The sequence below is a fragment of the Equus asinus genome, chromosome 2 (genome assembly GCF_041296235.1).
Source record: "Equus asinus isolate D_3611 breed Donkey chromosome 2, EquAss-T2T_v2, whole genome shotgun sequence".
NCBI classification, from domain to species: domain Eukaryota; kingdom Metazoa; phylum Chordata; class Mammalia; order Perissodactyla; family Equidae; genus Equus; species Equus asinus.
Window position 1 is genome coordinate 172,832,419 of NC_091791.1, and position 25,944 is coordinate 172,858,362.

At 36.7% G+C, this 25,944-nt stretch overlaps 1 long non-coding RNA gene across 1 annotated transcript in view; it reads left to right on the forward strand.

Moving 5' to 3' along the window:
- Positions 1-22,249, forward strand: part of LOC139044547 (uncharacterized) — a 32,394-nt gene extending 10,145 nt beyond the window's left edge. The window contains exons 2-3 of the long non-coding RNA XR_011501532.1: positions 17,059-17,180; positions 18,419-22,249. This is a non-coding gene — a long non-coding RNA (uncharacterized lncRNA). The remainder of the gene's footprint in view (positions 1-17,058; positions 17,181-18,418) is intronic.
- The last annotated feature ends 3,695 nt before the right edge of the window (positions 22,250-25,944 follow it).

Consider the following 25,944-nt stretch of genomic DNA (forward strand, 5'->3'; position numbering starts at 1 on the left):
TTGATTGTTTGCTTTTTCTCTCCAATATGAATCATATTTTCCTGCTTTTGTGCATGTCTGGTAATTTTTATGGGATGTCAGGTATTGTTAATGATACCTGTTGTATACTGGATGTTTTTTATGTTTCTATAAATTTTCTTGAGCTTTGTTCTTGAAAGTGGTTATTAGAAACAGTCTGATATTTGGGGGTCTTGTTTTTAAGCTTTATGAGGTGGGACCAGATCACCATTTAATCTAGGTCTAATCTTGCCCCACAACTGAGGCAAAATTCTCTTAGTAGTCTAGCTGATGCACAGTGAATTATGAGGTTTTCCATTCTGGGAAGAGGGGACAGGAACTACTCTCAACTCTGCATGGGCACCAGGGACTGTCACCTCTAATCCTTAGGTAGTTTCCTCCAATGTATGTGCTGATTGGTACCCAGCTGAAGACTCATGGGGACCAGATTTTCAAAGTGTTATTTCTGTGAAGCTCTTTTCTCCATTCTTCTGCCACCTTGTGAATTTTAGCCACCCTGTTTGGTGGTTCCTCAAAAAGCTAAACATAGAATTCCAATATGACCCAGAAATTCCACTCCTAGCTATGTACTTACCCAAAAGAATTGAAAATAGGTTTCAAACAAATACTTTTACGTGAATGCCAATAGCAGCATTACTCACAATAGCCAAAAAGTTAAAGCAACCCAAATCTCTATCAACTAATGAAGGAATAATAAAATGCAATATAGTCATACAAAGGAGTATGATTTAGCCACAAAGAGAAGTAAAGTTCTTATACATGCTACAGTGGAGATGAACCTCAAAAACATTATATTAAAAATATAATAAATGTGTTCTCATCGAATATAAAGTATATAGCTCATATGTTCAATGAAAACATGCTCATTGCATTTATCTGGCTATTCTACAGTGATAGAAGAAAGAATACTATCCACACACATACCACACACAGTATGCCTCTGTTTAGCTTTTAATTCCTGTCAAAAATATTAAAGAAAAAGTATATTACATTTTCTTTCAGAAATTATGCATTTCACATTGGGTGTGGACTTTATAATCTTCTTTTTAAAATGTCTGTTCAAGTCCTTTGCCCATTTTTTAATTGGGTTGCTTTTTGTTGTTGACTTGTAGGTGTTCTTTATATATTCTGGATACTAGTCCTTTATCGGATATATGACTTGAAAATATTTTCTCCCATTTTCTAACTTGTCTTTTTAGTTTATTGATACTGTCCTTTGATACACAAAAATTATTAATTTTGATGAAGTCCAACTTATCTATTTTTTCTTTTGTTGCTTCTGTTTCTTATGTCATATCTAAGAATCCATTGCAAAATTTCAAGTCATGATGATTTACTCCTATGTTTTCTTCTAAGAGTTTTATGGCTTTAGCTCTTATATTTAGGCCGTTGATCCATTTCGAGTTAATTTTTGTATATGTATGAGGTAGGGTTCCAACTTCATTCTTTTTGTGTGTGGAAATCCAGTGTCCCGGCACAATGTTAACTATTATTGTTATGTGTCATAGAAGATATCAGAAGCCAGAGGCCTATAACTTCCTAATGACCTGAATATTAGCAATAGTCTCTTTCTTAATTAAAATTTAGGAAAGTTTCTTTATTGTTATCTGAGGAGGAAGATGCAGAAGGAGGATAAACTCAAGGAGGAGATGATAAGATTCTCTTTTAGATTGAATGGAGTTAACAATATCCATAACAGTGATATGTCCCAGAGCCTCCAAAAGGCCTGGGCCTTCACACACTGGTTAGGATGATGCTATATAATTTTATACACTCTACACGCTCCATCCATTCGCCCAACTCCCCCACATGAGGGAAAAACCTGTGGTGCAAAGGGATAAATATTTTAAGTGTTCCTAACTTCCCTATTCTGCGTTTTCACATCTCTTCTCCACTAGCTCTTCTTATGATGCTATGCCAAAATGAATGGCACTCTCACCACGAACACTCAGATTTCCTTTATGCCCTGGCTTTGGTCTAACAAAACATTTTACCCCTTCAACTGAGGAAAAATTGGAATTTTTCTAATAGAACTCATTTAGAAACTAAGAAAAAAAAACAGGAAGCATAAAAAAAAGTTTAATCTGTCCCCTGTATACTAGCAACTGAAATGTATCCATAAATTGGCTTAGTTAGTGTATGTTTATAGAACACCATGACTTGCTTCCCTTTTGCTTACTTCAAATATGCCAAGGTGGCATATTTATCCAAGTGTTGTTAGCTGGAGATAGATTTGGGATATCCCTGCAGCTAGGTAATAAATTTCTCAGTTTTATCTTCAGGTTTATTTCCAGCTCTCTGTCCCCAACCCCAGTTCTGAGCTGTAATTTTTATGCTTCAACCAACCCTATAAACCAAGACATGGTGTCATATTCTCCTAACTAATCCCAAAGATTGCAATTGCTTGTTTTATTAACACAACCTTGCACCCCACCCCTCAACCAACCCCTCTTCACTTGTCTTTATCTTTCACTTATTTGGCTTGTCTTTTGTCTGAATCATTTTTACTAACTGGCTGTGAAGTTAGTTCCGCCTTAAGTGAAACTGAGTTCCTTTACCTGAATTGGTGTGATAGGACTTTATTGAGCTATTATTTGCTTTGTATCACCTCAGTGCATATGAGACTCTAAGGATGAGAGAGATTTTGCCTGTCAGAGGGTAGCCAACCATAGTATTCTGAGACTGAAGTTTCTTCCTTAAGGGGGGCATTAGAGGTTTCTGTGTTTCAGGTCCCCAATACAATAATTACTAGGTAACTGGAGGAAAAACTCCACCCAAGAATTTCTAAGGCAAGAGAGGCTCATTCAGAAGAAGGAGGGAGAGATGTTGGTGCTGAGGGTTGAGAAAGGGGATGTGATTCTACCTGAGAGACAGGTAGGATTAGAAAACGTCAGAATCCACCTGCATGTGGCTCCTTTAATGGGGAATGACTGAGTGATGATGTGAAAGACCAACCAGTTAGTGTTGCAGCCTAGAGGGCAGGGCGATAGGTCTTTGTGGTCCAGCCTGCAGTCAATGAACGACATCATCATGGCAGGCTTATTGAGCCTGTCAGTGGATCAGTGCCTTACATACAGCAGATGAACTGCAGTAACAGCATCACGGAGCATAAGGAGATAATAAGTGCCATAAACCAAAGACCAGCACAGCCCCGCCACCTCAACTTCTGGACAGGTGCCAAGGACACCTCCTCCAGATCCTTGGAAATTTCTAGAGGGAAAACAGCCCCCTCCGTTAAATATAGCAAATAGAATGTTTTACAACTCTAGATGGTGAGGATTTGGAATATGATTTGGTTTGTTTTAGAACAAATAAAGCATGCTGCTTAGTCTGTGGAGCAAATTCATACTGGCTACGTTAATATCCAGTCCTGGCCCTCAAGCAGCTCTGTGGTTCTAATGGAAAATGCCATCATTCCCTGCTGGAACCTGTCTGAATCCTGTCAGCTCTTCCGACAGTCAGAAGTGGAGTTCTCATCTGTGACAGTTTCTAAAACCCTTTTTCTATTGAACTGCCCACAAATTCCTATTTTTCTGTCAAGGAGAAATCTCTGAATTCTCAGTTTATTTGCAAAGCACAGACAAATGACAGATACGAAGTTTAATTACTGTTGAGGCTCAGGGCACCAGCGCTGTGCACTGCTGCAGGTCTCTGAAAATTTCCCATGCTCACAAATGGTACCCATCCAGAATCCTTTCATTCTAAGTTAACAACTTTAAATCTGCTCTACCAGTTGTAAAAATATTAACAAGTGTGCACAAAAAAATAAGAGTAAGGTTATTTAGTTAGACTTCCTAGTAAAATTTACTGAGGTATGTCTGTATCTGTACCAGTCATATGTTTTGTATTTTAACTTGTTACATATCCTACATTTTCTCACATGCTTTCTTTGTAATTTAGTCTTCATATTCTCAATTTGGAATATTAAAGGTTACTTCTTAACTTTATGCTATTTGGATTCTCAGCTCTGCAATTAACTGTCTCTGTGATGTTGAACAAGCTCTTCTCCTTGCTGGGCCTTATTCATCCAGACCATAAAGAATTTTCTTAAATTATTTTTAAGAGTCCTTATACTTCTGACTTCCTGTAAGAGTAATTTGAAAACACTATGAAATATGGTTGAGTCAAAGAAATGCCTTCTTTAACTCTTTTCTAAGGAGTGAAATAGTAAACTTAAATTTAAATCTATTACTTTTGGGGACAATATTCACTTACAGATTTTTAATAGATTATTAGTAGCCAAAGGAAGAAGAATGAAATGTACTGAAATAGATATTTTGAAAAACTATGTAAATGCTTAAGTGACTTTGCATATTATGTGTATGCCTGAATTCTTTAATATTTTTAAAAAGTGAATATATTCTTTCATAATGCAGACTTATATATGTCCCTGTGATTCATACAAAATGAAGCTATTTGAAATAATTGAGCTTGATTTATATAACTGAGAAGTTAAAGGCTGACTGTCTTGTTTTGTTGTTTTTTTGTTTTTGCAGAGAAGGATTTGCCCTGAGCTAACATCTGTTGACAACTTTCTTCTTTTACTTTTCTCCCCAAAGTCCCAGTGCATGGCTGTATATCCTAGTTGTAAGTCCTTCTAGTATTTCTATGTGAGCTGCCACCACAAAATGGCAACTGACAGACGAGTGGTGTGGTTCCACCACCGGGAAATGAACCTGGGCCACTGAAGCAGTGACAATGCCAAACTTTAACCACTGGACCATCAAGGCTGAGCTTGACTATCTTGTTTTATTTTGCCAGTACTCTTTTTCCATTTTGGGGGCCAACATTTAGAAATTGATAGGTTTCACATTTTTTAAAAATATGATTTTCAGTGTCCTTTTAAAAAATCACATAATCTGGTAACTCTGGTCCCACATTCACATGTAGCAATTACTGGCCAAAGCTAAATAGCAATTGTCTCTTTAGGCAAGATGTGGTCTCGGGGCCTCGCCCTGGTTCCCATCAGTCACACTTATGTTGGACCACTTCACTCATTAGGTTACCTGCCTGAGATTTCAGCTAATATGTTTACACCCATTTGTTAGGACTATTAATATTGAATGAAAATAAACTTTTCCTCTGGATTTGCAACATAGGATTTGGATTTCTTGTCACCCAAATTTAGCCTGGTTTTCCTCAAGTCTTCTGAAGAGAGTGAATGTCAAACTTTGATTGGCATAATGTCCAAATAAAGACAGACATTGAGTTATATATTCTTCACAGAGAAAATACAGGAAAAAGAATTAGTATTATAATTTTCCATTTGAATTTGAATACCAATTAAATAGACACAATATCTTCATTATAACCTCGTAAGCACCATTAAATAATAGTTATAGTTCTTCAAACATTCCACCTTGACACAAAGAAAGCTGTTCAGACATCCAACCACTGAAAGGAAAAGCTGAGCTAGATACACACATATAGTATCCGTTATAGTTGACTTTAAACATATAGGCAGTTATTTCTTCAGCAAAAATGGGTTTATTTGGGATCAGCAAATAATTGCAATTTGGGGTCTGCAACCATGGTGAGCCACATGCAAGTCTCCCAGCAACAAGGGGAAGAGAAAATCTTTTTATAGAGAAGAAGAGGAAGCTGGAGGACTATTGTAAACAGAGTCCACTGGAGGAGACTGGGAGTTCAAAGTATAGTGACTTTTCCTTGGCTGAGTTGTGACTGTCTCTGATTGGATGAGCTTCTTGCCAGTCAGGAAGAGGGAGCCATTCTTCTTCCTGTTGGGCTCTTCTATTGACATAAAGCATTGAGAGTTCTCTCCTTTGGCCTCCCAACTCCAATCTAAAGAGGTTTCTGTTTATTATTTTCCACAATTTCCTCTTTTGATCAAGATCTTTCTCTGAAAGCATCACAGATCAAGAGTCTGGTTTTTCTGATTTCAGCAGCCTTTTGTCCCTCAATGCCAGAAAGGCCCTTTCTTGAGTGTCATGTCCCACATCAAAGGAAAAGTGCACAGATTGGAAACCTGTTGTGGCCACATTTGAGTAACAGGTAGAGGTAGGCGGGAGAACTGTCCGGCATTTTTCTTTTTTAAATTCCTTATGTTATCAAGATCATAGGCCCTGGAGATCATCTGAAGTGTCATGTCATCATCAAAGGTTTGGAATCCTTTTTCCAATAAATGTAAAAATCTTATAAAATGAAAGGAAAGAGCCTTTTATTAATACAAATTTACTATATGAATTCAATTTACAACACATTTCAAAATTAATTATGGAGGAAAATGAAATTATTTGATGATATAAAGATTTGAAATTAGAGCTTGTAAATAACAGCTTTAGCATCTGATTTATTTATTTTGTTTGGTGGCACACTATCAAGAAAATCCTGATTTACAAAGACAAGTTCCAACTGGTAACATATTTTTAAAAAATACATCTTTTCTGCCAATTTTATAATTCTTTTTATAATATAAAATTTGTAATTTTATAAGTTTACGGTTTTATATGTTTATAATTCAGAAATCACAGAAAAAGCTTTTTACTAAAGCAAACACTGAAAAAAAGCTAATGTGACAACACAAATGCAAGTATTGCTGGTCACTAGTGTATTAAAATTTGGAGTATGACACATTTTCTTAATGATGAAAGATATTTAAAGTTCAAAAATTCAAATCAAATGGATGCAGAGTCCCAATGCTTATGCAAAATACTAGGAGGCAAACAGTTTGCAAAATATTGGTCAATAACTAATTAGCTTAAGATAAAAATAGAGGAGGTAAACATTTTACTTAAAAACTAGGGGTTACTTTTCTTTTCCTTTTTCTCCTTTTTTAAAATGTATTTAATTCTCAAAGAGAAGTCTGAAATCAATTGAAGCAGGAAATTATCTTGATGCTTCAGCCATATATGTGCACTTTCCACTAGGAAGTCTCAGATGTGTAGTAGAATAGGAAATAATGTGCTGTGTTCATGCAAGTTTATTTAGAAGAAGGAAATAGATAGAGACTTTAAGGCAGACATTCCAAGCCTTTTGGAGTTGCATTACCCAGAGCTGCAAAAATATTTTTTGTGTGATATTACAACACATATTTCCCAGCCTCCTGGATAGGCCACTTGGCATAGATAATTAGTTTCTCTGAGTTTCATTATTTATTTGTTTGTTCCGTTTTATTTTGTTTTGAGAATTTGGTGGTGATGCTGGAGATAATAAGACATCTTGAGATGTTCCCAAACAGATGTGCAAATATGAAAATCATTCACTATAGTATCTTCTAAGGCTGCTTCCTTCTTGTAGCTTAGTTCGGATAAAAATGCCATCAAAAAGTGACATTGGCCTTGCCAGTAGATGCAGTACAAGTAATTTTAAAGTGTGTCACAGAAAGTGTTAGATATTTGAATTCATTTGCAGTATGAGATTACGAAATCAAGGGTACAGGGCTTATGTCTGGTTAGGTTATCATCGCATTTTCATTTCTCAGCACTATGCAGGCTAAAATATATGCCTGATAAATATTTTTTTAATGAATCACTGCTACTATTTAATTGCCTATCGATTTCATCAGGAGTGTGGGAGAACTCAGAGCTTTGAGGGTATCCATTCACTGTAGTGAAGATAGATGCAAATTACTCAGGAGGAGTCAACTTTGCAAGGTTTATGCGACATTTAAGCCAGCTACATTTTGATGTGTAGCTCTTATTTTACTATGTTTAGATCAGTGCTTCTCAATATCTTAAAGCTAAATCTACACAAGCTTGAACTGATAACTTTAGTACTATTTACTACGTTGTTCTATGGTCCATATAGAATGAGAAACTATATTCACACAGATACTACTATTCTTATAGTTAAAACAGGATCAGTTGTAAAATATATTTTAAATAGTGTACTTAGCATACAATTTAAATTTCAAAAATAGCACTTACTGGGCCAGCCCCATGGCCGAGTGGTTGAGTTTGCGCGCTCTCTTTGGCCGCCCAGGGTTTCACTGGTTTGGATCCTGGGTGCGGACATGGCACTGCTCATCGGGCCATGCTGAGGCGGCGTCCCACATGCCACAGCTAGAAGGACTCACAACTAAAATATGCAACTATGTACTGGGGGGATTTGGGGAGAAAAAGCAGAAAAAAAAGATTGGCAACAGTTGTTAGCTCAGGTGCCCCCCCAAAAAAATATATAAAATAGCACTTACTGTTGTTGAAATAAATTTCTAGGCTCAAGATGGAGCCACTCCTGCTTCCACCTGGGCTGACAAATGAGCAAACCAAAAGTTTCATAATTTTCGTGTCCCCGTGAATGCTCCACTTGACCAGAGACACAGTATATCCAGTCAAGCAATCCCCAAATGCCAAGCCATCTCTGGGCTTTCTCTCCCCAAACAAGATTGACTATTTGACCTCAGCCAAGCAGATATTTTCTATTTTTCTTTTCCTTATTCTTTATTCTTTATCCTATAAAAACATCCTACCTTCTGCTCCATTTTGCAGTCCTCTCAGACTGTCCATTTCATAAAGTGTTAAAGTTTATTTGTATCACCTAAATTGTCATCTTTAATTGTTTTGTAAGACTGTCAATTTATAGTAAGAAGTACTAAATTATCACATGTATGTGAAATCTCAGGAGATTATCATGTAAACTAATGGGTAATATACTTTAGAGATTTTCTAATCAGTAACCATGAATTAGTATTTGTATATCACTATTAGTTAAGTCTATCACAGTAGGCCTCTTAAGAGAGAACAGTAAAACCACTACGAGGCCCTACTCATCAGTACTCCCAAAGGAATACGTTGCCTAAACACAAGAACATAAGTCCCGGGACTTGAGAGTCAAGCCTTGTTCCCAAAAATATTCCCAAAGCTACCACTTCCCCTATGAGGTAAAGGTGAATTGATTCCTTCCTTTTGCACATAGAAAGAGTGGACAAAATGTCCACTGCTGTCCTCTTTGTGCTGTTTGTGCCCTTCTCATCCTAATTTATTATACTCACATCATTGTCCCATTTTCCCTCCTTCCTCTAGTTCCTCATTCTCTGGCCTGACTTCCCTTTTTCACCTCATTTGCCAGATACCCAGAGAGGTGCAACTAACAATTCAGTATTTCAAGTCTGCTCTGTTACCTTCATCTTAGCCACAACTATAGGTGAGCTAAGTATTGACTGGAAAGAAAAAAAGCTATCACTAAATTGAATATAAATAAATATTAACATATATGTATATATGTATATTTGTGCATATATATGTATATATATGGCTATGATTTATTAATATTATATTAAGGATGTTGTGTTTATATTCATAAATTATATTGGTCTGTAATTTTCAGATCTTGTATTGTCTTTGTCTGGTTTTAGCATCAGGGTAATAGTGGCCTCACAAAATGTGTTAGAAAGTATTGCCTACTTTCTCTTCTATGTTCTGAAAGAGATTGTTTATGATTGGTTTTCTTTCTTTCTTAAAAGTTTGAGAGAATTCATCGAAAAGCTGTCTAAGGTTTCTTTGTAGAAAGGTCGTTAATTACTTTTTATATCTAGGGCTATTCAGACTAAAATTTACTTTTATGTCACATTTGGAATTGTGTCTTTCAAGGAGTTGGTCCATTTTGTTTATGTTGTTGAATTAATTGACGTGAAATTGTTCATAATATTTGCTTACTATCCTTTAATGTCTTTAGGATCTATGGTGGTGTTCTCTCATCATTTGTGTTTTCCTTACTTTTTCTTGCATGTCTATTCTCAGATTTATCGATTTTATTGGTCTTCTCAAAATATAGCTTTTGATTTCATTAATTTTTTTGGTATTGTTTTATTAGTTCCTGTTTCATTGAGTTTTATTCTTATCTTTATTATTTCCTTTCTTATATTTAGTTTGGATTTCATTTACTTTATTTCCTAGCTTCAAAGTGGAAACCTAAACCACTGATTTTTAGACCTTTCTTCTTTGCTAAAATATTAAAAATTGTGAATTTCGCTGTGAGCACTTCATTAGCTGCATCCTACAAATTTTGATATGTTGTATTTTTATTAGCACTCAGTTGAAAATTATTCCCCATTGCTTTTTTTTCTTTGACTCTTGGGTTCTTTAGAATGTGTTTCTTAATTTTCTTTATGTATGTATTTATTTAGAAGTTTCTTAATTTTTAGATTTTTAAAATTTATTTCTAATTTATTAATATTATGAGTAGAGATATTTGTAAGATTTCAATAGTTCCAGAATCTATTGGTTTGTTTAGTGGACCAACATATAGTCCTGGTGAACATTCCCTGTATATTTTAAAAAATGCATTTTCTGCAGTTGTTAGATGTAATTGTTTTTAATGTCAGTTGAGATGACTGATAGCATCATTCGGATATTCTGTACCCTTACAGACTGTGTAAATCAGTGCTCTCCAAGAGAATTGTCTTTAATGATGGGAACGTTCTACCTGTGCTGTCTAATATCATAATCACTAGCCGCATGTAGCTATTGAACACTCGATATTTTTCTATTTCGTTGAGTTTCATTCTTATCTTTATTATCTCCTTTCTTATATTTAGTTTGGGTTTAATTTGCTTTATTTCCTAGGTCCTTAAAGTGGAAACTTAACTAACCATTGATTTTAGCCAAAACAAAATGTGAGAGGAAGACATGTGTAACACCTCAGGTAAAGCCGTTGCATACATGGTATGACTGCTTTCCCCTTTCCCCTCTGCTGTGAGATTGGCAATGATCCACATACAGGAACAGAGCATCAGTCAACCCTCGATTCACATGAATGTGAGGGACAAGTAAACTTTATTGTGACAAGACTTTGGGTGTTGTTACCATGAATGTGAAGGAGAAATAATCTTTATTGTCGAAGATTTTGGGGGTTCTCTTTATCATGGGATAATCAACTCCAGAGTTTCTCCACCTCAGCGCTGTTGATAAAGGGGTGGAGAATTCTTTGATGTGGAGAGCTGTCCTGTGAATTGCAGGATTTTTTAATTGGCATCCTTGGCCTCTACCAATTCGATGCCAGAAGCACTCTCTGTCCCATTGTGACAAACACAGTTGTCTCCAGACATTGTCAAATATCCTCTAGGGGGAAAAATCCCCCCCCCCCCACCCCCGGCTGAGAGATCTGCCCTGACTCATGTACAACTATACATGTAGAAGTAACAAAGTAAGAATGAAGCTCCACATCACACTACACGCGAAAACCGATTCTAGGTGGATTAAAGCTTAGAGAGGAGAGATAAAACTATAAAACATTTAGAAGATAATATAGGAGAATATCTCTATTTCTTCAGGTAGGAGATTTCCTAAATAAGACTTGAAAAACATAAACAATAGAGCAAAAGATTAATAAATCTGACTGTATTTTTAAAAGTTTATCGAAGCACACCTTCAAGAGAGTGAAAATACAAACCACAGAGTTTGAGAAAATATTTGTAACACGTAAAACCAATAAAGGATTAGTATCCAAAATACGTAAATTCTCCTCTAAATCACTATTTAGAAAAATTTGAACTACTGAGTAGAAAAATGGACAAAATAACAAGAGTAATTTTACAAAGAAGAATTTTGTGTAAGTACAAAGCACTTACATAGTTATGAAAATATCTCAATCTCATTGTTAATCAGGAAGATGCAAATTAAAACCACAGCAAGATAGATCATACCATCAGATTACAAAAGTCTTAATCTCTGAAAATATCAGATTTGACAGGATGTGAAGTGAGGGGACTCTCATCCTCTCTTGTAGGTGTGTAAATTGGGACAATTACTTTGAAAATAGTTTGTAGTCATCATTAGTAGACATTCTGGCTGTTCACAGGTATTTCTTATTCTTTTGGGTTAAAATGCCCCACCCCCTTAAAGTTCAGTGTGGCTATGTGACCATATCATTTCCAAAGGGGAGGCTTTAAGATGTGTGAGTGAGTCACGAAGTTCCCTCCCTCTTCCACAGTGACTGATAACATCTCCTGAAGGAGGATGACCTGAGAGACTCCCCTTACCCAGCCCTCTAGCTAAGATGAAAACAGAACATGAGCAACAAATAAACCTTTGATGTCTTAACCATGAAGATTTTGAAGGTTTTTCTAGCCCACTATAACTGCTATAGTATTACTTAGTAAGCATGAACCTGCCTGTATTTATTAGCCAGCAATTCCAGTAGCTGGCATTTGCTGTGTTGACTGTGTGCGTAAAGAAGCCATTTAGAAGAATGCTTCACAAGAACATTGTAGGGGTAGCAAAAAACTGGGAAAAATGAAATACTTATCAACTATAAAAGAATAAATAAACTGTAGTATATTCATACACTGGAATCCTATAGAGCAGAGACAATTAATGAAACATAGCTTAAGATGTCAACATAGATAAATCTCAAAGTATATTGTTCAGTGTAAGAAGAGAGTCAGAATAGACACAGTGAGATTCCATTTATGTTAAATGCAAAGTGTGAAGAACTCATGGATGTTGTATATTGTATTAGAATTCATGGATAGGTTGTAAAAATATAAAGAATACTTAGGAAATGATTAATATAAAATTCAGGATAGTGGTTTTCTCTGGGTAATGGAGGGGAAAGCAAAATGTACTCAAGGAGGTGCAATAGAGGATTTTTAACTGGTAATATTCATTTCTGAACCTGGCTGATGGATATATGGGTGTTCATGTTATTATTATACTGTAACCTGTCCTTATACATTTTATATACTTTTCTCCATGTATTTTATATTTCACAGACAAAACTATTTTAAAGCCATCAGTAATAATCCTGACACACAACAGCCCATAAAATAGGTTGAATCAAATTTTGACAAGTGGTTTATATAACTCCTTAAGAAAAGTCTGATTTTATTGTGCAAGGACACGAATGGAGATGAAATTGATGATATCCTAATTTTGCTTTGATTTTTGCGAGATGTTGGGCAATTCACTTATTAGCTCTAATTCCATTTTTATGTTTATGCAATTGCAGTGATATACCAGTTTATTTGAAGATTAATGTTTACAAAACACCTTGAACCTGAAATGGTACCATATCCTGTATTAAAATATTACATTACCATTGAAAATAATATATTAAAAACACACCTTAACTTCTGACTAATGGAGGTTCTTGAATGAGTAATGGGCATATTGGCAATCTCAATCATCACCAGCTTGGTTATAAGTGATGATATGAAGCATTTAGCTTAATGGAAGAGATAAAAAATGATAGCAGTTAGATAGATTTTTGAAAGCTGAAAGTTCAAACACATAGCAAACTATGAAAACACTTTAATAGTGCCTTTTGTATGATGAAAACAGAGTACAAAAATGCAAGTTTCTTACTTAGGATGTTAACACTGAATGTCAAAATGCTGAGCTGCAAGTTTTGGTGTTAACTTTTGAAGATGACAGGTAACATCCATAAACAGTAGTTTTCAAACGGTCATGAACAAATATTGTCACTGCCAAAAGCATAGGTAAATTATCAGCTTTTCATTTTTTAAAGTGCATGAGGTCTAGTACAGTGATTTCTTCAAAGGCAGGTCATTAAAGCAAGGAGATTGTCAGGCCTGAATGAAACAGGGGTTAGAGCACTGACTCCAAGGTGGGTGACCGCAGATACAACACCTGAGGCAACATGGCAATAACAGGTAGGATCTGAGTTCGCAATAATATCTATGGAGCATGATCCGATGGGTGGAAGCACTCTAGTAGTGGTATCTAGAAAACGGCCACAATTAATGCCAAGGAAATCCATCTTTGTTCAAACTGGACCTCAGTCAAAGCCAGGCATACAGTTATAGAGCCCTGTCTCTACAAAGAGAAGTTGCAGATTAGGTCTAGACAGGCTGGAAGGCTGAGTAAGGTTTGCCAGCAAGGAGTTAGAATGTAAATCTGAACCCAAATTAGGCTACTAATCATAAAGAAAAGATATAAAATGTGGCTATTTGCGCTAGCTCTGTTAATATAAATGTCTAGGGGGTTCACACTAAGAGCATTATATTTTGTTCTAAACCATTCTCAGCTGGGAAGGGATATTTGAAGTCTGCCAGATTTATGTGATTCCCAACTTGTGTACCACGTGGAGTTAAATTTTCAAGGTGAAGAACTTCTGTACCTGTAATTGGCCAGACCAAAAAGGATCAAACTGGTTATAAAGACTATCCCGTTTACTGAACTACTTTGATAGATATTGAAAACCTTTTATTTAATTATATCAAACTTTGCTGAAAAATATAATTTCTCTGGGACTATTTATAACCTATATTTCAGAACTCTGATTGGTATTTTCTATTTTGCCCTTCTAGTTTTATTTTCACACCTTTGAAATCCTCTCTGTGCCCCACAAGTCTGACATTGAGGGATTAGATCAATGGACAACCTTGTCTTCTGGCTTCTGGATGGGGTTGTCCAATGGAAAGTTCCTGCAATAGGTTAGAGGGCAGGATGAAAATGAGACCAGGTGTTCATTCCCTGTGTTACCTAGTCTTCAAAGGTGTCCCCCGACAGGTCTTCCCCTCCTTGTACTTACATGCCACTCTTCACATCGAGAGATGGAGCTTATTTCTGCTTTCCTTGAATCTGGGCTGGCCTATGATTTTTACAGATAGAATGTAGCAAAAAGACATTCTGGGATGTCCAAGTTCAAGTCCAAGAGAACTGGCAGCTTCCACTTGCTGCCTCCTGGAATAGCCTCTATGCTTTGAGAACCCAAAGTAGACAGAGGAACCACAAAAATGAGAACTGAGACACTCTAGCTACATAAAGCACTAACTGACAACTATGTAAGTGAGTCATTGTGGTAGCCAGTCTCCAGTATTGCTCCCAGTGAAGGCTGCTTCTTATTATTCTCATCCTTGTGTAGTCCCACGTTGTGCTAGTGTTGGTTTGTATGACCAATTGAATGCCACAGAAGGGATGATATGTCACTTCCAATATTACATTATACTCACACTGTGGTTTTCATCTTAGTGGCCCTCTTTCAGACCACTCACTCAGGGAAGTCAGCTGCCCTGTCATGAGGACACTCAGGCAGCCTATGGAGAGGTTTATATGATGAAGAACTGAGAATTGCCTGTGAACACATGAAGTTGATTTATCAGACTTTAGATGACAGCAACTCAACCAACAGCTTGACTGCAACCTTAGGAGAGACCCCAAGTCAGAATCAACCAGCTAAGCTGCTCCCACATCCCTGACCCACAAAAACTGTGATAATAAATTTTTGTTGTTTTAGGCTGCTAAGTTTTGGATTTACACATTATACAGCAATAAATAACTAATGCATCCATCTTAGCCATTTATGTTTAACTGAGGCCGCAGGGGGTTGCACTGCCAGCTGACACGAAGAGCAGAAGGGGCCAGCTGACCCAGTTTAACATATAGAACCATTACAGATGATAAAATGATTATTTTAAACCAGTAAGTTTTGGAATGGTTTGTTTTGCAGCAATAATTAACCAAAACAGAATTTGGTAGCTAGAAGTGAGGTGCTGCTGTAACAAAAATCTAAAACATGTGGCATTGGCTTTGGGACTAGGCAATAGGTGTAGGCCAGAAGGACCTCACAGAGACAGTCAATGGAGGCTGGTAAGACAGTGAGGAAATCGTTATCTGAGCCTGTAGCAAAGGTGAGTTTTTGCCTTGTTATGTAGAGGCAGAATGTTTAACAATGCTATAACTTATGACAATATGAAAGATAGAAAATATTTCTAACAGACTTAAGTGTAAGTTGATTATGTGAACTAATGTGTATTTGGCTAAGGCAGTTTTTAGACAATATTGTGTCAACTGGTTTCTTTTAGGTGTATCTTATCATAAGTAGGATGAAAGGCACTAAGGAAAGAACCATTCAATTTTCAAGCAGGATAGGCTTTTCAGGCTATATGGCATCTGTAGCAACTACTCAACTCTGCAGTTGGAGCACAAAAGTAGACACAGACCACATGTAAGTGAATGGGTATGGCTGTGCTCCAAGAAAAAAATTGACAAAAGCAGGTGACAGTCTGGATTTGACCTGTGGGCCATAGTTGACCAACCCCTGATCTAAAGAAACACTTTCAAATAAGGATTTGCTGAGTTGGGACATAAATTATTCTCATCTCCAAACCCTCCAGCCCACAAAAGAGTTTTCAGAGTAAATCAACATGTGGGGACAAAGATCAGATCCAGGGTGCTGCCGGAAAACCAGCCCCAGCATGAAGATCAGTTGAAGAGTGTAGTTTAAACTCTTTGTTCAGCGTTCAGGAAGATTAAGGATTTGTCCCTTCGATCTTCTCTGCTAGACAACAGGGCTTTTGAGAATCTTAAGGGCTTGCCTTGTTGACCTTCTCAGCTAGACAACAGTTTCTAAGAATCTTAAGGGAGTGCCTCTTAGTCCCTTTGGGCTGGAAAAAAAGGAATTTCAAGAATCTTAAATATATTGTCCTTACAGCACCCTGATTCTAATCAGCACTCTGATTATTAACAGAAATTCTAACAGCTTGGACTAAAAATGACAGAGATAGTTCAAAATGAAAGCAAGGTCAATGTATTATTAATCTCTTATCAGCAGGGCACAGGCTGGGAAAACTCCTTAGGTCCAAACACATTCCACTTCTTATGGAAAATTAAGGATGACACAGGAGGCAGAGCCATGGAGACCCATTCTCAGGGAGTAGAAATGGGCCCCAGTCAAGGGACGTTTTCTGTCCCTGGAGAAAGAGGAAATGGTGACATGTCCTGTTAGATTTCAGAATTGCTATGAACCAGTAACTGCTATGTGTTTCCTGTTTCACCCTTTTAGAGTGAAGGATTCTATTGTGGCTGCCATAGCCTTTTCTCATTATTGTATGTTGGGTATTTACAGGGCAGGTAATGATTTTTTTTCTTTCTTTTTTCTTTTTTCTTTGCTGAGGAAGATTTACCTTGAGCTGAGCTAACATCCACTGCCAATCTTCCTCTTTTTGGGATATGTGAGCCACCACTATAGCATGGCCACTAACAGATGAGTGGTGCAGGTCCATATACAGGAAATGAACCTTGGCCACTGAAGGGGAGGGTGCCAAACTTAACCACTAGGCCACCAGGGCTGGCCCCAGATAACGATTTAGTTGTTGATGCTTCATCTTTTGGTTCACAGGTGCTCCTGAGGAGCTTGAAGATTCCACCCCCTCTACACCTGGCTCTGATATACCTGATAAGGGCCTTGGATATGAGCTGATACCATAAAGGAATGGGAATTTGCAGAGGTCTGGGAAGGTGGTGAGTGTACTTTGCATGTGAATTCTAACAGCCAGAGGGCAAACTCTAAAGTGCTTTTCCAAATTCCTCACCTCTCTGTATATGCATGCTACTCCTAAAATGCAGTGGTGGAGTATTTCCCCTTTCCTTGTATATGGGGCTGCTCTTCTGACTAACTTTGATCAATCAAATGGCTGTGAAATTGATGAAATTGTTTAGAACCTAAAAGCCTAGACTTTAAGAGAATTGTTAGTGTGGCAAATTGAAGAGTAGCTGCTCAGATCCCACTTTAGGGAAGAACTTGCTGTTCAGCAGTGAGGAATGAAGACATCAGACAGACAAGGTTGTTGGCTCCTTTAGCATCTGCCTCAGTGTAGAGACCTGGCTCACCGAGGTCATGCCCTTCCTGAGGACTAAGCACAGGGAGGGTATAAGGAACTGGACATTTTCCCGAGGTGAGACAAGTCTGCAGGTTCACCAACTGCATCACAGTTTGTCTTCTCCTTTTACCTAATCCTGCTTCTTCCACCATTTTTTCCCCCCTCTGGTGTTGATCCCTAATTAATATCCTGTATCTCAAACTTCTTGTCAGAATCTCTTTCTGGAGAATCCAACCTATAACTAGTAGGTTCTACTTCCTGCCCCTTAGACTATAGTAGCCATATTGTGAAAAGCCGATTCTATATGGAAAGGCCACATGGAGAAGAACACTCTGGTTGATGAACCTAGTGGAGTCCCTTGTCAATAGCCAGGACCAACTGGAAACTTTGGGAATGAGCCATCTTGGATCTTCCAGCTCAGTTGAACTTCCAGATGACTGTATACCTTTCTGACATCATGTGGTTCTGAAGAACCACGAAGCTGAACCCAGTCAAACCACGGAAATATGAACAACAGTAAAATAGTTGTTTTAAACCACTAAGTTTTGGGGTGGTATGTTGTGCAGCAATAGTTAACTAGACATTTCCCAGCTCTCTCCTTGCTTGGTAAAAGTTGTGTTCCCCTATTGAGGGCCCATCAGTCTGGCAAATTTCCCCTGCAGCTACTTCCTTTGGACACTGTTGACAGTAACATATTGCCCATCTTGCTACCCCCAGGTGATCGTGCATCTATTGTGAAATTTAGTATTCCTTTGTCTTATTTGCTATAAAAGAAAAAATAGCTCCCAAATGTTATAAAAATCAAGCAAACAATTTCTAAATACAGGAGGTTTAAGCAGAAATCTTTTAGACATTGGTCTTTCTCCTTCTTTCTTGCAGGTACATATCTTATCTCTGGAAAGAGGTACTTTGGTTTACCCCTGCTTAAAAACAACAGGCAAGGGGCCAGCCCCTTGGCTAAGTTTCTACTCTCCGCTTTGGCAGCCCAGGGTTCACCAGTTCGGATCCTGGGTGCAGACCTACACACCACTCATCAAGCCATGCTGTGGCAGCATCCCACATGGAAGAACTAGAATGACTTACAACTAGGATATACGCCTATGTACTGGGGCTCTGGGAAGGAAAAAAAAGGGGGAAGATTGGCAACAGATGTTAGCTCAGGGCCAACCTTCCTCAAAAAACAAAACATAAAACCCAAAACCAAACAAACAAACAAAAAACAGCATGCAAGAGATAAGGTCTATTAATCTTATGTCCTTTCCATAAAAGGAAAACAAATGTTAGATGTCTGTATCAGAATGTCTTAGCTCCCAAGTAGGATATTTTCCTGGGGTTCCGACATAACCGGTAGTATTTGACAATTTGATATGCTTTGAACTGGCTTTGAAAAACATGCCCATAAACAAAAGCAACTAACGTTTAACGGTAGTCTTTTAGGGAACTTGTTAGGTGGTTAAATTTAGAGCAGGAAAATCCTTTAAAGATTTTCAATATATTTTTAAATTATTCCTTAAAAGAAAAAAAATTTGCTGTCATATTTAGTTTTCCAACTTTTATTAACAAACTAAGATCAAGTTGTTCTAATTATTACTTTGAGTGAATATCAGCAGTTTGGTATTAAATAAGTTAGTTATTATCTACTATAAATAATAGATCCTTATATTAGTGCCAATCAATGCTAGGTATTTTATAAACTTTTCAGTATCTTTGGTAATGTTTGACTCAGATTTTTTAAATTAAGATTAGGTTTAACACTTTGTCCAGGTTGGCCCAGAACAGACTCAGTTTATGCCCATTGTCTCATTATTACCATTATCATTATTAATATTATTGCCCTCTCTTATTCACAAACTGTACTTGTTTGAATGATAAATTATATGGTTACCTTATCTCAAGTGGTAGTTATATCTAAGATAAAACTATGCACACTTAGAAAAGAATATTAGAAATGTTTAAATATTTTAAAGGTTAATAATTTTTTTTTGCCAAATAATAGGATCAAAGTATCTTTAAGTGTATTAGAAATCTTAAAAAAAGGTTAACATGAATTTTAAAAAGAATCTATATAACTTTAGACCTAATTAGTTGAAAATGCACTTTTTCAAGTTGAAATAAGCTTAATATTAAAATTATATTCCATAAATTGACTTTTACAATTTTTGACCATGGAATATTTTCCTATTACTTGAAGAAGACAAATGAGGTTTGAAACCACAAAGTAAATTAAAGGTTTTCTTGATCAGTAGTTACATAAATTAGAGGGAATGTCAGTTTTATATTAATATTTAATAATAAGTTGATTAAACTTTGATTGAAAGCCTGTTTGTTTACATATTACATAAATTGATTTTGAAGTAAAGTTTATAGATTTAGATGATGTTTACATTATGTCAGTTTCCAAGTTTGTGTATGCCACATAAATTTTAGTGCCAATATGACAGCACCTAAATAGGTTTGAATTTGGGAAAACATAGCAAAATAGAATTCTTGATTAGGAAGTCTTTCAAAGTTAAATTTTAACCTTCTTTATTCCATTAGCTTCATTCCTTTGTAATTTAAAATAAAAGAAAGAGATCATGTGTACTGACATGAAAAGAATCTTTATGATGGTCATTCTCTCTTTTGGAACCCTGTTTGCCAGCCCTACCCCCTACTCACAATCATCCTCTGATCTTCTTTGCCTTGTGAGTCGTATCCCTGTGAACTGCACCACTCAGTCTCTCCTGCCCTGCACATCAGATAAAGGACTGGTATCCAAAAGATGCAAAGAATTCTTAAAACTCAACAATAAGAAAGCCAATAACCCATTTAAAAAATGGGCAAAAGTTCTGGACACTTCACCAAAGAATATATACAAATGGCAACGAAGCATATGAAAAGATGCTCCATATCATCTGTCATCAGGGAAATGCAAATTAAAGCAACAATACGATACCAATTCACATCTATTAGAAAGACCAAAATTCAGAACACTGACCACACCAAATACTGGTGAGGATGTGGAGCAGCGTCTCATTCATTGTTGATGGGACTACAAAATGGTATAGCCACTTTGGAAATCATTTGACAGGTTTTTAGGGTGTGTTTTTAAGCATAGTATTGCTACACCTAGCAATTCTATTCCTAGGTATTTGCCCAACTGGTTTGAAAACTTATGTCCCCCCAAAAATCTTCATGTGAATGTTTATAGTAGCTTTATTCATAACCACCCCAAACTGGAAGCAACAAAGATATCCTTCAATAAGTGAATGGATAAACAAATTGTGATACATTCATACAATGGAATATTATTCCATGGTAAAAGAAATGAGCTATCAACCCAGGAAAAGACATGAAACATCTTTAAATGCATATTGCTAAGTGAAAGAAGACAGTCTGAAAAGGTTACATACCTTATGATTCCCGTTATATGACATTCTGGAAAAGTTAAAACTATCGAGACATAAAAAGTCTAGTGGTTATCAGAGGTTCAGGAGGAGGGGGAGGAGGTTCTAAAGGGGAAAAATAGCTTTTTATTTGTAGGGGTGAAACTATCTTGTGTGATACTGTAATGGTAGATACACAGTATTAGATATTTGTCAAAAACCTATAGAACCTTATAGCACAAAGAGTGAAAGTTAATGTATTCAAATATTGAAAAAATTATCTAGATTGTTGGAGAATCCCAGGATGTAATGCAGATTGTGACAAAAGGATTACAAGTGTATGAAAAAAACCTCAATGAAGGAGGTAGGGATGACAGGTGCTAAGGTAAATAACTTTGGAAATGAGTGAAGCCTATAATGCTTAAGGCAAAAGGAATTGCACATAAACACTGTACTTTAGTTGTTAAAGCTGTTTCCCATAGGGGTATGAGTTAACAATGCTGATACTGCTACACGTATATATATTTGAATTGAACAATTAAATAAATGAATAGAAGATGATGAAACCCAGTTTCTCACTGTTCGAGTGGAGGTTAGAGATAAGAAAGGGAAAGAGCTAGAACAATCCATGTGGTAAAGGATAGGCACTGGAGACATCAGTATGAACTCATGTCTAGCTTAATATAGATATAGATATAAATATTACATATAGAAATACTTATATGTATACACATAGGGGAGTATATGCAATTATATTTTCTTGCTCTCTCAATTGAGAGATCCTAGAAGCAATGACACCTCAGTAGCAACAAGCACATCTAGCATCCAGATTTTGATTTCTAATACCATTCTTAAACAAGAGGAACCAGAGCTTCTTAGATAAATGGTTGATTCTAGGACTGGACCAGGAAATATATTAGATAAGTCATGTAGTGCTAGAAAGGAAGGAAGTGTTATGGACTGAATGTTTGTGTCTCCCCCCCAAAATTCATATATTGAAATCTAATCCTCAATGTGATGGTAATTGGAGGTGGGCCTTTGGGAGGTAATTAGGTCATGAGAGTGAAGCCCTTATGAATGGGATTAGTACACTTATAAGAAGAGGCAAGAGAGGTAGCTCACTCTCTCTGCCATGTGAGGATACAATAAGTCGTCAGTCTACAACCCAGAAGAGGGTCCTCACCAGGACCTGATCCTACATGGACGGAGTATATTGAAAGGATAACAGGGCCAAATGAAAGAATTGCAAATGGCCAAAGGCGGAAAAAATTTGTGGGACAAAATACAGAAGGGCTGGATTATAACGCAAAGTAAAAACTAAATGCCCATGAGCCCATGTTGATATAAATAAAATGAATAAATAAATGAAGAAGAAGAGACAAATCTCCCTTGTAGAAGAATTATAAATAATTTATGTGGATACACTGTATTCATGGAAGGGGAACGTTAAACCCCCACTCATGAAGTGTGGGGTCTGTATAGTGACTTTCTTCCTAAGAAAACAATATGGAAAGGTGGGAAAACAAGCAATAAGAAAACCTGGCAAGGTTTTCTTCAGGCAGGTGATCAAGGTCAATATCAACTTCAATATTAGGTTATAAATCAAGTTAATAGTACGTAGCCTTGATATGATGTGATAAAATGGCACTCTACCTCTGTGGTTTTGCTCCCTAAAACCCATAGCCCCAATCTATTCATGAAGGAATAAGCCAGACAAATTCCAAATGAGGAGCATTCAACAAAATACCTGACATATATTTCTCAAAACTGTCAAGGTCATCAAAAACAGGGATCTGAAAAATTGTCGCAGCCAAGAAGAGTCCAAGGAGATAGGACATCTAAATATCATGTAGTGTCCTGTATGGGATCTTGGAATAGAAAGAGAATATAAGGTAATAACTAAGGAAACTCAAATAACATATGGACTTTAGTTAATTATAATTGTTCAACATTGGTTTGTCACTTGTAACAAATGTAGCATACTGATATCAGATGTTAATAGTGGGGGAATTGTGTACAGGGTATAAATGAACTCTGTATTATCATCTCTGTTTTTTCTGTAAATCTAAAACTGTTCTAAAAAAATAAACTCCATTTTGAAAAAAGATTACTATCATAGAGTCTGGCACATAGTAGGTTGATAATGCTAGCTTAAGAAAGGAAGGGGATCAATAACTTTATGCATTCAAGAATTGTATTCTTGAGAACAGAATAAAATATTACACCTTAAAATAACCCAAAGGACCATTTCCTTCAACTTCTGTATAAAGAAGGAAAATGAGAACATGAGATGTTAAGTGACTTGCAGAGCATCATGGAGTTGTCAAAAAGTAGGTGCCTTTCCCAAACAGAATTGCTCAGGTAATGAGATCCCAAATTATTGGAGTATTTATCTGCATATCCATATTACAAACTATCCTTTCTGATTTGAGTAATTTTAACATCTTGAGAGGGAAAAATAAAATTGGGATCCACAGACAATTTAGTTAGGGACCTTTAAGAGAATCTGGTTGTACAACTGCAGATTTTAGAAAAGAAGACCCTCTCCCCCGCCATGTAAATTAACCATTAAACAATTGGAAAAATACATATTCTACATGTTTCCACATTCTGTTTAGACATTGGAAAATTATCATTCAGTGGAGTTACTACAGGGCTCATTAGAAGAATTGAGGAAAAAGCAGTAAAAGCTTTTCTTGAAAAGGGTGTACAGTTAGTGAAATTTTTTTCCTTTATAAATCCAAAGTCTGGAATGATTATGGACCAGGAGAAATTCCAAACACAAGAGTCTCCTCACCAATAAATCCATGGTTGAGCTAAGGAAGGTATCCATAGTGTTGGGGTGCTGATATTTATTTAAATATTTTATATGTTACAGATCTTCATTCAGATTTGAGTCATTAAAATAATTTAGTCATTTTCACAGTTTATAACAGAAAAAGCTCAAGTCTAGAAACTTGTGCTCCATTTTTTCACATCTTTTCCATCCAGTTTAGAAATAGGTCTCAATGCTAAAACGATGCCATCCTAAGTAAATGTCACTCTCCAAACAATGACAAAAATAAAAATTGCAGAGAAACTAACTAATTTTCAGCGTGCTTGCCTAACAAATTGACCCTCTTATGCAACATGAATAGGTTTGATGCATAGGTCATCAACATCTTGTAGAAAATATAATTGGTAGGGATGGTAAATTCTAGTCACCTCATTTTTTTCTGATCGTTGACATCTGCTTACACAGACGATAGCAGTTATTAAGTATTGCATTGAGAGTCATATATACGATACAGCAATGTTAGACATCATTTGGGAATAGAGGAATGCTTTAAAAGAAAGATCAACAAGTCAAAACATTTGCTGTTGAATCAAAGCTTCAATAAATTTAGAAATAGGTCATAAGAAGTCTAAATGTCTAGAGAAAGAAACATATGCCAATTCAGATTTTTAAACTAACAATTTTTTAAACTTTTCTGGTGTAGAAGCTACTTTTATTCTCCAGTTTTGATCATTCAACTTTTTACTTGTACTCTGAACGCATTTATAATATAATCCCAGATACTATTACACTTTACATAGTTTAATTATTAAAGTAACTTTCCGTAGCTCATAAAAGTAATAAGGTTTTTAAAGAATGAAAGTCAGAAGACTGTTCAGCCATACTTATACCATTACATCTCTGCCACACAGATCGTCATCCAGATAAGCAAAAAACAAAATAATCTTTTATAGAAGTTAAATAACTCAATATAAGGGACTCAAATTGTTTTCCAGTTGGTTATCAGGGAAGTTCCCTTCATCTTCTGCTTTTTATGCTATTAGGTTGCTCCATCATATTTAAATACTATCTTCTGTTAAATACCTTTCACAATTAATTCAAAATCTCCTTGTCAAATTACTTATTCTGTAACTCAGTTAATAAAAAAATGTTTCAAATAAATTAATTGTAGCCTTAAAGAACCCATCTAGAAATATTGATCCGCCGTCCTGACATCCCGTGTTGCGGAAGATAAGCAGTTTTCTGCCAGGACTGCTAGCGCCCACTTCTCAGAAGGCGCTGCTGCTGGAGCTCAAGGCACTGCAGGAGAGGCCGGTCGAGGGTTTCCAGTTAACCCTGGTGGACAAAGGTGACCTGTACAACAGGGAGGTGGCCATCTTCGGGCCTTCCAACACCTACTATGGGGAGGGCTACATCAATGCACGTCTCAAGTTCTCTATCAACTGCCCTTACTCCCGGCTGGCCTTTCGTTCCCGACCACTATCGACTTGTCACAAGACGTGTACATCTCCATCCTCCACCCCTGATCACCGACCCCCAGTGCGGGTAGCTGCCCTGGGAGCCGCAGAATCCCACCCACCAAGTCAGGACTCTCCTCTGAGCGTCATCTCCCTCGTCAAGGAACCTGATACCTTCCTCCCCTACCCCCCTCGACGTGGAAGCCCGTGATGTACCGGAAGTAGGAAGAGAGCGAAGGCTAGGACGGATTAATTTGCGGCCGCTTCTTCTCTCTGCTTTAGTTTCTTTGGAATCTAAATAAAACGACTTTATGAAAAAAAGGTCACCTCCTGCAATGAGGCTTTGGAGAATAGACCAATGGGAGGATACGACCAGCAGTTTTCAGATGTGTTTGGTCAAGGTCAAGGAAATTACCCTTTATTTACCAATAATGTTATTTTATTGTTGTTTAGACCACAGTATACCAAATCAGAGAAATCGTCAGTGTGGTTGCTTAGTTACAATGGATTTTCATTTTCAGTAATTCTTCAGCAAGTAGGATTGGAAACTGTAAAAGTTTTTTTTTTTGTTTTTGGTATTTTTCTCATTAAAACAAAGAGACTGTCAGTATCTCCTTTTGAATTCAAGTCTGATTATTTCTTTACATTTATTCCCCTTTATCCATTTTTATTGTTGCTTTTTCTCCAGTTAACTGCCTTTCCTCATTCTAAAGTTAGCTTTTCTAAACTTGACTATCTCCTGCCAAAATAATTTCTGGCAATCTGCCAATGTTTTCAGCACCGATGGGTGGCAGCTTTCAGGATTTT